The following is a 12,441-nucleotide window of genomic DNA, read 5'->3' as shown; positions in this document are numbered from 1 at the left end:
AGTACTCAATGGTGTGCTCATTTTTGTTAAAGCCCATGCAGGATGCAGCCTGGGATGTTATCAGGTCCAATAGATGATACAGCCTGCTCTCTAAAGATGCAAGGTGGGGGACAGGTGGAAGGAATGTTATGGGGTATGTGTGGTGGGGACAGGGGACTGAAGTTTTCGCAGAACCTGTTGGCTAACAGGTTTGCTATGTCCACAGGCTCAGTGTATGTGGTATCATTAACTACCAGCTTGGCACAAATTTGGGTCTTGCTTTTTAGGCTATGGATGTAACTAAAGAACACCTTATGGTTGTCTTTAGTTGAAGACACTAATTTGGGTTCGTAGTTTGCTTTGGAGGACTTCACAAGAAGTCTTATTTGCTTGTTTAAGCTGAGGAGGGAGTGTTTCCAGTTTAGGCATGCTCCCTCTTACTTTTGGACATTTTCTTCCTCTTATTGTAAAGCCTGTTAATGGCAGTTGCCACCAGTCAGGTTTGCTCTTCCTTGAAGAGCTTGTTTTGGTCTTATCAGGCCTGCCACATCAATGCAGTTATACAGGTGTTTGTAAAAAGCATCGGTGTAGAACTCGGAATAGGTGCCAGTTCCATCTGAGGGGGAAAGTGCAGTGAAGCTGTTTAAAACATCCCTTAGAAGGATATAATCTGCTTTGGAGAAGTTTTTTAGTTTAGTTGCTGCTGGGGGGGGGGGGGGTCCAGTGTGATAGTTACTTTGAATGAAACTGATTTGCGGTCAGATCTGAGAAGGGAAGACTTCACAGTGGGGGTGCTACAGCTGTCCCCCATATTGTTAAGCACCAGATTCAGGATGTTGGCATCCCCTAGTTGGTGTGTCCACAAGCTAGTTCAGAGTGTTGGAGTTAATGAACTTGAGGAACTTTTGGGCAAGTCAGTTTGAGCATGAGTAATTTACCCAGTCAATGGATGGGTAATTAAAATCACCCAGAATCATGGTGTTTGGATATATCTTGATGGATTCCAGTAGATCCAAGTAGGCAGAGTGGGTGTCTTGATTCATACAGGGAGTCCTGTAGCTGGCAATGACTTGAATAGGTGTCCTACCAACAGTTACTTGCACCTGAAGTGTCTCCCGGGAATCATACTGTTTAACCAATCTGGAGGTGTATTTATTTTCAATGATATTAATACACCACCTCCTTTTGTTTTCATGCCTTCCTTTCATGGTCTGAATGTGTGGTAGGAGGTGTAAACCAGTATGGCTGAGGTGCTCTCCACAGCCTTGAACCAGGTCTCCATGACTGCATAGATGTCAGCGACTTCCAAGGTAAGGACTGCTTCCAGTGAGTGCAGTTTCATGCTAAGACTCCTAGAGTTTAGTAGCCTAACCTTGAGGTTGTTTTTTAATTAAATTTTTGCACTGAGAATTTTGTCCTTGTGATCTTACCTACAAAAGGCACTATGGGGGTGGCAAGAACCTTTGACAGTTGACAAAATCCCAGGGGTGACAGATGAAGACCATCACTGGCCAAGACAGGTCTGTCGATCATGTCATCCCAGGCTGACAGAAACTAGATCACTTTAGAATGACACCAGAAACTAAGCCAATTAATGAAGTCAATTATTTTATATTGTGTTGTCATCCTAGGCAAGAGTAATATGCTGCTCAAGGCTAGAGACATACCGACCTGTGACACATAATCAGAGAGCTCAGTCCTGTCTATCTTCATGTCTCTCTTCATGTAATCCAGGGAGGTACATCTCAAGTTGTTCACAATATGTATTATGACCAAATCATAACGGTACTTGTTGTTGAGAGACCTGAGTGCCTGCATGATCTGACAAATCCTGGCACCAAAAAGACAGCTGACTATGACTTTCTCCTTGTTTGGGCTGGTGAGGGGGACATCTGTGTGTCTAACTATAGAGTCTCCTATAACTAAGATATTTGGAGTGGATGTGCGTTGCCTTATAGGCTTTGATGGTGAGACACTTGTGCTTGTGTCATTATGTGTATTGTGTGTTTTGGGTGTTATGGTTGGTTTAGTATGTATGTGTTTTGGAGGTCTCTGGTGTTTAGATAGATTTTTTGTGAGTACCTCCACATATGTTGGTCTATCTGTATGCTGTGTGTCATCAGTAGGAATTGTGGTAGGTCGACTGTATTGCTATCTATTACACGAGAGATAGCTGTGATTCCAGATTTATAATGTAGATGCATTATTCATAAATGGTACAGGGATAATTTAGAAGTAGGGGATTGTCAGTGTACATGAGGCAGTTGCTATACTGCCTTAGTAGACCCATGTCAACCAGGCTGATAGTAGAAAAGGAGGGAACTGACAGTTCATGATCCTAGGAATAATCTTGGTCTGGCTATAACCTGAAGAAGGACTACAGCAGGGGAAGGTATTAGTAGTTTTAGGCTCGAAGAGCACTGGTTTAGGTAATATTTGCAAGGGTAGAGAGCATGCGTCTGTAACCGGCAATCCCTCTGCTCAGTAGTGCATGAAGGTGCACTAGGTGTAAACAGGACCAAACAAGCAGAAACTGGTTTAAACACAGAGTTTTTAAAGCAGAAAAACAGGAAACAGCCAAAATTCAAATTATCCAGTCAAAGTGCCCTAAACAGAGCCCTGCAACTGTAACTCTGGCTAGATCAGTCCAAACTGTATCCTCCTGCCACAAGGGCACAAGGTGCCTCTCCAGACAAAAGATTAACTGCTTTACAAGCTCCAAAGTTCACAAACAATACTAGATTCAGCAAAAACCTAAACCTAGTCTATGCTAATGTTTTACAAGTGCAGCAAACAAGTAAAATGAACAAAACAAGCAGATGAACAGTAATTACAGTTGTAAGAATTCAATTAGCAGACAATCTAAAAACTGCAGTAAAATACAGTTGCACAGTTTAAACAAACAGATATGCAGCAAATATTGTTTTAGTTAATCGTAAAGTGCCAGAAAGTGCAGAAAACAGTTGAAAATAAGCACTTCTCATTGGCTAACAACCACTGGGGTCTTTTTCAATTTAGCCATATAACTGAAATGTGTTCCATGAGTTATTGTGCCTTAGAGGTAATTTTAAGAGATCTGTGTTAGTCAGGGTATGATGTAATGGCTACGTATGTCCATCAGAGACATAGGTTTCAGACCACGGGTGAATTTGTAATTTCCCATTCAGTGATCCAGGTTGAGCTTGAATATGGTTAGGGAAGAGCTCTGCTTCAAATGGATGGAAGGCTGTTCCTGAGTATGGGAATTCTTTGAAACACATACCTGTCTGTCCAACATGTCTTATTTAAATTACAAGCAGGGTTTAAATCCTTAGATCTAGTAATTCTGGTAGTGTTAATTTTCTGGATATGCAAAAGGGCTGTCAGAGCAGGGTCCAGGGACACCTGGTATGACAGGCATAAATCGCTTCACTGCAATTTGTAGGAAACAGAGAAGAGAGATAGAGCTTTGAGGTGATCTACATAGGACATTGCATTTATAGCCTGTAACTTGTTGTGAGAAACCCGTGTGGACATTGCAGTTGTTACGTGTGCCCAGTCATGTACATACTTAAGGGGTGTTATAGTCAATGATGAGTCTGATGGTGGGGTAGATAAAGCGGCACATTGATTGCCCTGGAGTGAGATGCCACACCCTTACTTATACATTCAGCAATATGCAATGATTTTCTTACTATGTTTGATATATGTTGGTTGAAAGCCAGATTATTATCTATATGGTTCCCAAATCCCTGACTACTGTGTTTACTTTTAGGGGTGTTTTATTAATGAGGGGATCAGCTTCCCAAAAGGTACTATTATGCATTTCCTGGCACTGAATTTTAAGCTGTGGCTTTGGCACCAAACATTTGTCTGTGTTAGACCTTTCTGTAAGATGTTAGTATCTTGGGAAGTTTCTATGACTGCTGCCAGCTTGCACTCATCTGTAAACCTAGTAATCCAAAGGCCCTTGACACTGACCTTGATTTCTGAAAAATAAATGGTTACAGAGGGGTCGACCCATCCCAGAACCTCAGGGGACTGCACTGAGGACAGGCACCTATGTGGACATGGCCTCTCCAATCCTAACCACAGAGCAGTAGACCCAGCACAGAACCCCAGAGGACTGCACTGAAGAGAGGCCTCTTTGTGAACATAGCCTCTTCAATCCTAACCACAGAGGAGCAGACCAAGCACAGAACCCCAGGGCACTGCACTGAGGACAGACATCTATGTGGACATGGCTTCTCCAATCCTAACTACAGAGGAGTGGACCCAGCACAGAACCCCAGTGGACAGCACTGAGGACAGTCCTCTTTGTGGACATGGCTTCTCCAATCCTAACTTCCTGGGTCATGTGTGTGAGCCTGCTGGCAATCCAGAGAAGTACATATAGGGGTTTATGCCTAATTGCTTGAATTTATTTACAATGCCCCAATGCAGTATTGTATCAAATGCCTTAGCTAGGTCAGGGTAGGCAGTATGCACCATTTTGCCATCATCGGTTGCCTTGTTGACCCTGTCAAAGAAGTCCACCTGTTTCAGTATTTGACTAAACCAAACATGATTGGGTCATATCCAACAGTTGGAACATCCACAGAGGTGCCTCACTAAAAGAATACAAGGCATAAGTAAAATGTCCTGTGCAGACTGCCTCAAGGCCCTGTCCCTGTATTCTGTCTCCTACAGGCTGTTGAGGAGAGATCTATGCCTGACATACAGAGCATTGTCAGACCCCATTTTGATGGATCTCCTGCATATTTACAAAACAAACAGCACCAGAATTAACCATTCTAAAGACTTAAAAAAATTGCCTGTGATATAAATATGACCTGCTGGTATGTTTCCCAATGACTACCCTGTCTCTAGAACAGGTTCCCTATCTGTGTGAAGCAGAGTTCCTCCCTAATCCAATTCAAGTGCAACTTGGACAATTGGATGGGAAACTGGAAATTCATCCCTGGTTTGGCACCTATGTCTCTAATGGACACAGGTAATCTGTAAATGGTTCATCTCCCAGGCCCATGCTTACACTTATCAAGGGTATCGGAAATTGTCAGAGATTTGGAATGCATGGCTAGGCTTAAAAAGGCCCTTGTAGTCGTTAGCCTAGTAAAGACTTGTGAACCTATGAGGTTAAAGTAGAAAGTGTTCAGATATTTGAACCCTGAAACAGCAGAGTTGACTGCTTTGCAAGTTAAAACAAACAGAGCCAGCAGTTTAAGAGTGATTTTTCCATAACGCAGCTGCACTTAGTAGATGGTTCAGTGAATGATCCTTGTTTTCCTTACATTTTCTTCACACTTTTGCTGAAAATGAATGCATTCCTGTAGCCATTATCTGTTGTAGCTATGAGCCACTTGCTTTTTCATTAAGCTTGTGTTTTATTGCACAGCTACATAATGTTTTAGCTTGTATTACTTAGTGCAATCAGCATTTTTCAGTGGATGCCCATTTTCTGTCCATATGTGTTTAGTGTTGTGGAGCTGTTGTGTGTGAGCCTGCAGTTAATATAGGTTCTGCCAAGCTCAGCAACCCAAATAAAAAGAAAATGAAGAAAGAAGTCCCTCATTTACTCCTGCATCCCTCCCCTACATTGTCATTCACCCTGCACCCACAATCTACTTATCTCTAGCTCTGTTTCCCATTTCTAACCCTTCTTGCAACTCTGTCTGCTGTACCCCAATCCTTAACCACTTCTGCATTCCTACTCCTCCTTTTCCTCTGTTCTACTGTACCCCAACTTTACTCACGCTCCCTACTGACACCCTACATCTCTACCATTGCTGCTTTTCCCCATTCATATCTCTGCTCCCCACCACTGTTACTGTACCCATCTTTAGTACTATGCTCCATTCTGTTCTTTTCCTCATCTGTACTGGCCTAGTCTTAGTTATGTGCCCCATGTGTACCCCTTTCTCCATTATTCTTGTACCCTAGTTGTATTATTGCTCCCCATTGAAAATCTTTCCCTTACTGCTGTATTGCAGACTTAGATGTTTTCCCCTTATTCATACCAATGATCCCCAACCGTATACTGTTATAACTAGCCTTAGTCCTGTTACCCATTCCTACTGTTTTCCCCACCCTTACTGTTGTAACCTACCCCTAACCTTCTTGCTCATTCTATCCCCTGCTCCCCATCCCTGATGATGCAAGGCACTTAGTGACTGGAATATTAGTGACTGGAATATTCCTCAGCCATTACTGGCCTGCTATGTTCTGAACTTTCAAGGAGTGTGTGTGCGTGTGTGTGTGTGTGTGTGTGTGTGTGTGTGTGTGTGTGTGTGTGTGTGTGTGTGTGTGTGTGTGTGTGTGTGTGTGTGTGTGAGAGAGTGTATGTGTGTGTGTGTGTGTGTGTGTGTGAAAAGCACTGAGACAGTTTCTTATCTCCATGGCCTAAGATTATTCTGAAAGAGCCATTACAAATTTAGAAGACAGCTGGTGAGTTAGACATCATGATTCTCACCAATCAGATGGAGAGCTGCTGTGATATCACTGTTCTTATCAATCAGATGGAAAGCTGCTGTGACATCACTGCTCTCAGCAATCAGATGGAGAGTTGCTGTGACATCACTGCACTCACCAATCAGATGGAGAGCTGCTGTGACTCCATGGCTCTCAGTGTATTGAGACTATTGCTTACTTGCTGCATTTGTGGCCTTATGACAGATTATTTTTGCTTAATTCTTTATAGATTTCCACTAGCAGCACGTATCATAGAACTCTATATACTTGAAGCTAAAACACTAGGTATCGGTGAGAAAGATAACTGCTTAGAGAACACGTCACAACTTACACCTTTGTTGACCTTTATTTTCTACTGTTCTTCATGGCTGAATTATAGTGATAAAGAACTAAGGATTGCCCTGCCCAAACCAGAATGAGGCAATATCCAATCAAGTGCGACATGATGCTGTCTGTAATGCATGAGGCAAGGTGAGGCAAGTCTTGTCATCTGCTTTGTTTATTGCTGTGAGACTGAGTGCTAAGGATGCGGAGATCATCAGGAGTAGGTGTGAGTCATGTGACTGGCACACGGGGTCTGACCTGTACCAGACTCCTCAGAAGTGACTGCCCTCTTAACAAGGAGAATGCAGATCTTCTGCCTTAAGCTGATTGGAGATATTCCCCAATTGCTAAGGTAAGGTAGTCATTGCAGGATCAGTTAGCTAGCTTGCAGTTGCAAACATTAAACCATTACACCCCTACAAAAGATTGTCCTCTAGTGTTAGTGCAGTTTTGAAGGGGGGATTATCCAGCTAGTGCCATTGAATGGAGAGTTAGCTTGCATGTACAGCATTAAATGATTCAGAGACAGGGATCTGGGGAAAGAAATTAGCTGGAGTTGGGATGAAGGGCTTACCTGGGTAGGAGGCCTGTGAGAGTAGTCTCTTTTCAAGGAAAAGGCAATCGGCTTACAACTGCACAGCTGTTACCTGGCAGAGGCTGCAGGTATGGTCTTCAGTGATGGTACAAACACCAGAGCACTACAGACCATGAGTGGGAACTCATACACGCATTCATATACAGATGACAAGTCAAACTGCATCTGGATATAAAATCCCCAACGACATACCTGAACCTTTGTCACTCTCTGTCTCCCCCTTTCTTTCTCAAACACACACACACATGCACACAAGCACACACACACACACATGCACATGCACACTCACACACACACACACACTCACACACACACACACACACACACACACACACACACACACACACACACACACACACACACACACACACACACACACACACACACACACACACACATACCATCAGACACACACACACACACACACACACACACACACATACATACATACATACACACACACTGGCACACATATAAATACACATATGCATGCATGCGTGTGCATACACACACACACACACACACACACACACACACACACACACACACACACACACACACACACACACACACACACACACACACACACACACACACACACACACACACACACACACACACACACATATTCTGGAAGCCAGGGTGTACTAGTATTTTATTTTTATTCTTCAGGTATTAATAATATATGACAACCCTAAACATATTTTTGATTTTTTAATATAGTCCATTAATGAACAACGTTTGAGCATTTGTCTTAAAGAACCTCTAAGAATGTTGTGGAGACAGGAAGGGAATGCAAGGCAATCAGCATCTGCCTCCATGTTCAGGCTATCTCATGGCCGTCCTTGCTGGGGCGTTGACCTCTATGTTCAGGCTATCTCATGGCCGTCCTTGCTGGGGCGTTGACCTCTATGTTCAGGCTATCTGATGGTCAGCCTTGCTGGGGCGTTGACCTCTATGTTCAGGCTATCTCATGGCCGTCCTTGCTGGGGTGTTGACCTCTATGTTCAGGCTATCTCATGGCCGTCCTTGCTGGGGCATTGACCTCTATGTTCAGGCTATCTCATGGCCGTCCTTGCTGGGGCGTTGACCTCTATGTTCAGGCTATCTCATGGCCGTCCTTGCTGGGGCGTTGACCTCTATGTTCAGGCTATCTCATGGTCAGCCTTGCTGGAGCTTTGACCTCTATGTTCAGGCTATCTCATGGTCAGCCTTGCTGGGGCTTTGACCTCCATGTTCAGGCTATCTCATGGCCGTCCTTGCTGGGGTGTTGACCTCTATGTTCAGGCTATCTCATGGTCAGCCTTGCTGGGACTTTGACCTCTATGTTCAGGCTATCTCATGGTCAGCCTTGCTGGGGCTTTGACCTCCATGTTCAGGCTATCTCATGGTCAGCCTTGCTGGGGCTTTGACCTCCATGTTCAGGCTATCTCATGGTCAGCCTTGCTGGGACTTTGACCTCTATGCTCAGGCTATCTCACAGTCAGCCTTGCTGGGGCTTTGACCTCTATGTTCAGGCTATCTCACGGTCAGCCTTGCTGGGGCTTTGACCTCTAAGTTCAGGCTATCTCACGGTCAGCCTTGCTGGAGCTTTGACCTCTATGTTCAGGCTATCTCATGGTCAGCCTTGCTGGGGCTTTGACCTCTATGTTCAGGCTATCTCATGGTCAGCCTTGCTGGGGCTTTGACCTCCGTGTTCAGGCTGTCTCATGGTCAGCCTTGCTGGGGCTTTGGCAATTATCAGGTTTCTGTTTCTCTGTGCTTTTATCAAAACTCTTAAGTAGTAATGTTATAACTTCTATAAATGGACAATACTGTATTTGTTTTTTTTAATTTAAAAAATTGTTATTGCATTTTAAAACAGGAAAAATTTCAAGACAATACTATATTTCATAGGTTCATAGATTCATAGGTTGATACTAGGCTATCTTTCCTAGGGGAATTTATAAGCCAAGCCAGAGTGTGTTTGGCTTTCGCCACCCTTTTAGATTAGTTGACTGTGCCACTGTATAGTAGGTCACAGAAGATAGCCCTTTTAAGGTTAGTTTACTGTGCCTCTGTCTAGTAGGGACACAGAAGAGATCCCAGGGGTAAACCTATGATCTCCCATCCACTCGTCAAGATTTCTCTTGAAGAGGGTCATTGAGGGGCTCTGCCTAACATGGATTGGGATTTTATTCCAGAGTGAAGTGAGCCTCTGGGATATGAATCTGTCCCTCCAGCATGTCCTATTTATTTTTGTGCTGAGGTTTAAGTCCCTGGAGCGTGTAGCTCTAAGGGATTTGGATTTCCTGATGTGGAGCATGTCCATTAATTCTGGTTTGCACATGGCTTTATACGTCAGGCACAGATCGCATCTGAGTAGGCGGTAAGCAACTGAGTAGAGCTGGAGTTTCTTTAGCCTAACTGCATAGGGCGTCTGTTTGAGTCCCTTGATCCTATTGGTGAAGTACTTTTGGGGTCTTTCCAGTTGATGCAGTTGTCGGGTAAGGTACATCCCAAATGGGGCATTGTATTCAATTATGGGCCTGATGAGTGATGAGTAGAGGGGCACAATGACCTCTCTTGATCTAGATGTGAACCCTTTTGTGATAAGGTGGGCTATATAGAAGGTCTTTCTAACCACTTTGGCAACGTGATTGTCAAAGGAGAGATTGCTGTCTACTTGGGTCCCCAAATCCCTAATTACTTCTTCTGTACTTAATAGATTACCACCTATGTTGTAATTTGTGGGCACTTTTTTTACACCAAAGGGGATGACTATGCACTTTTTGGCATTTAGCTTTAGGCCAGTTATCCGTCTCTCTGAGACCCTTTTGGAGGATGCTTGTGTCAGTCGGCAAGTCGATTATGGCACCCAGTTTGCAGTCATCTGTGAACTTGGTCAGCCATAGTCCTCCCGTATTAGCCTGTACCTCAGAGAAATATATACCGAACAAGAGAGGTCCCAGGACTGAGCCCTGTGGGATGCCACTTGTAACTGGTTTGGATTTGGACATGGCACCTGCGATTCTGACCATGTGGGTTCTATCCCTGAGCCAGTTTGCAGCCCATCTTGCGACATAGGGGTTGATATTTAAGCTGGTGAGCTTATTTATGATGCCCAAGTGGGGTATTGTGTCGAAGGCTTTTGCGAGGTCCAGGTAGGCTGTGTGGACTACCTTCCCTTCATCTATGGCCTTGGTGACTGTTTCAAAGAAGTTGACCAGGTTCAAGAGGCAAGATCTGCCTTTAACAAAGCCGAATTGGGTAGGATCCAGTGTTTGGAGGTTCCCAATGTCTTTGTTTATGAGTTCCATGATGATATGCTCCATAGCTTTGCAGACCAGGCTAGTCAGGCTTATAGGGCGATAGTTTCCGGGGTCCATTGTGGCACCACCTTTGTGTAGTGGGACCACTGTTGCTGTATGCCATTCCTTGGGTACATATCCTGTAGTAAGGCTGAGATTGAACAGTGACTTTATGTGAGGGTTCAGTTCTTCTTGGAGCTTGTGTAAGACACAGCCCAGGACACCGTCCGGTCCCATTGATGCTGTGTTTTTTGCTTTGGAGAGGGCAGCTCTCACCTGTGCATCTGTGTTGTCAGAGAGGCTACATTCTGGGATAGACATTTGCTCTTTGGGGGGGGTGGAGTTTGCACTGAACCTGTCTGCCAGGATGTTGGCAATGTCTGTGGGTTCAGTGTATTTTTTGTCATTTTGCACTAACTCAGAGCATATCTGGGAGTTGCCATCCAGGTTCCTGACATAACTAAAGAAGGCCTTGTGATTATCTTTAGCATCTTGTGCAATTTTTCTTCCGAAGCTGGCCTTAGATGATTTTATGAGGGATCGTAGTTTCTTGCTAGTACTGATCAGAGATGCCTTCCCTTTTTGGGATTTTGCTCTATCATGTAGTAGCTTCCTCCTTCTGTTGTATAGCTTATTTATGGCTGGGGTCCACCAGACAGGTCTCCTGCCTTTGGAGGAGTGAGTCTTCATTTTATTTGGGATAGCACAATCCATGCATTCCTGTAGGTGTCCATATAATGTGTTTGTAAAGGATTCTGTGGTTTGGGACGTATTTTCCACTGGCCCAGGGGCTTTGAAATATTCCACCTCAGTTTTGAGAGGTGTGAAGTTTGCTTTTGAGAAGTTCTTCACCGTGGTTTCCTTGGCTGGGGGTGGGGACGGGATATGGATGTCCAGTGAGATTAATTTATGGTCAGATCTTACCAATGAGGGGTATACCTCTGGTATGGAACATAGAGTCCCCATGTTGGTGATGATCAGGTCCAATATGTTTTCCCCTCTTGTGGGAGTGGTGACCAGTTGTTCCATAGCATTTGAGTTTATAAATTCTAGGAACCACTGGGGAGGGTGTTGGGGCTTGAGTAATGCTCCCAGTCTATGTTTGGGTAGTTGAAGTCACCCAATATGATGGTGTTTGGAGAGACCTTCATATTCTCCAGTGTTCTCAGGAAAGCTGAGTGGGATTCCTGAGTTTGGGAGGGTGGTCTGTAGCAGGCTACAAACTGAAAGGCATATTTGTGAGCTCAGTTGGAAAAGGGGTATACTGGGGCAGCAGATTGCTCTATAATATGGATAGATAACAACATTAGTTTTGTTCTGTAATGAGTGCTCCACAGTTTTAATCTTTGTGTAATGGAGTTATACAGCAGAATTCATGTTAAAACACAATATGAAATCTTTTTTGTAATATGCGACCAACAGATCTAATGTTTGGATATATAATGGAATCCGGCTGTTTTGAAATATTGCATACATAATGTAATGGATATTGTTCTAGAACGTGAGATGTGTAATGGAACTGATGCTATTTTATAATATGAAATGTGTAAAATAACTGATGCTTGGGGTTAGAGGTGATAAAGGTCCAGCATAAATGTTGCTGTGTCAGTTATCCCAGGGAAAGGAGTGGGTTTATTGCTTAGGACTACAATTCCTCAATTAAAACGTGGGACTCTAGTGCATGAATTATGCTTGTATATTGTTACTGCATGTAACAGTAAGTTGGATATAACAAAATGCCTTCTACAGCTGTTAGAATGATGCCATACAGGCTGTCCAGATTTCTTCTCTGCTCACAAGATACTT

At 43.8% G+C, this 12,441-nt stretch overlaps 1 protein-coding gene across 3 annotated transcripts in view; it reads left to right on the top strand.

The window, feature by feature from the left end:
* Positions 1-12,441, top strand: part of LOC122812312 (E3 ubiquitin-protein ligase Rnf220-like) — a 673,416-nt gene that overhangs the window by 305,138 nt on the left and 355,837 nt on the right. The gene's annotated exons all lie outside the window — the stretch shown is intronic.

This window comes from Protopterus annectens, chromosome 9.part0 (assembly GCF_019279795.1).
Source record: "Protopterus annectens isolate FY-2018-M chromosome 9.part0, PAN1.0, whole genome shotgun sequence".
Taxonomy (NCBI): Eukaryota; Metazoa; Chordata; order Ceratodontiformes; family Protopteridae; genus Protopterus; species Protopterus annectens.
The sequence above is the reverse complement of the archived record's forward strand: the minus strand, read 5'-3'. Positions and strand labels throughout refer to the sequence as shown.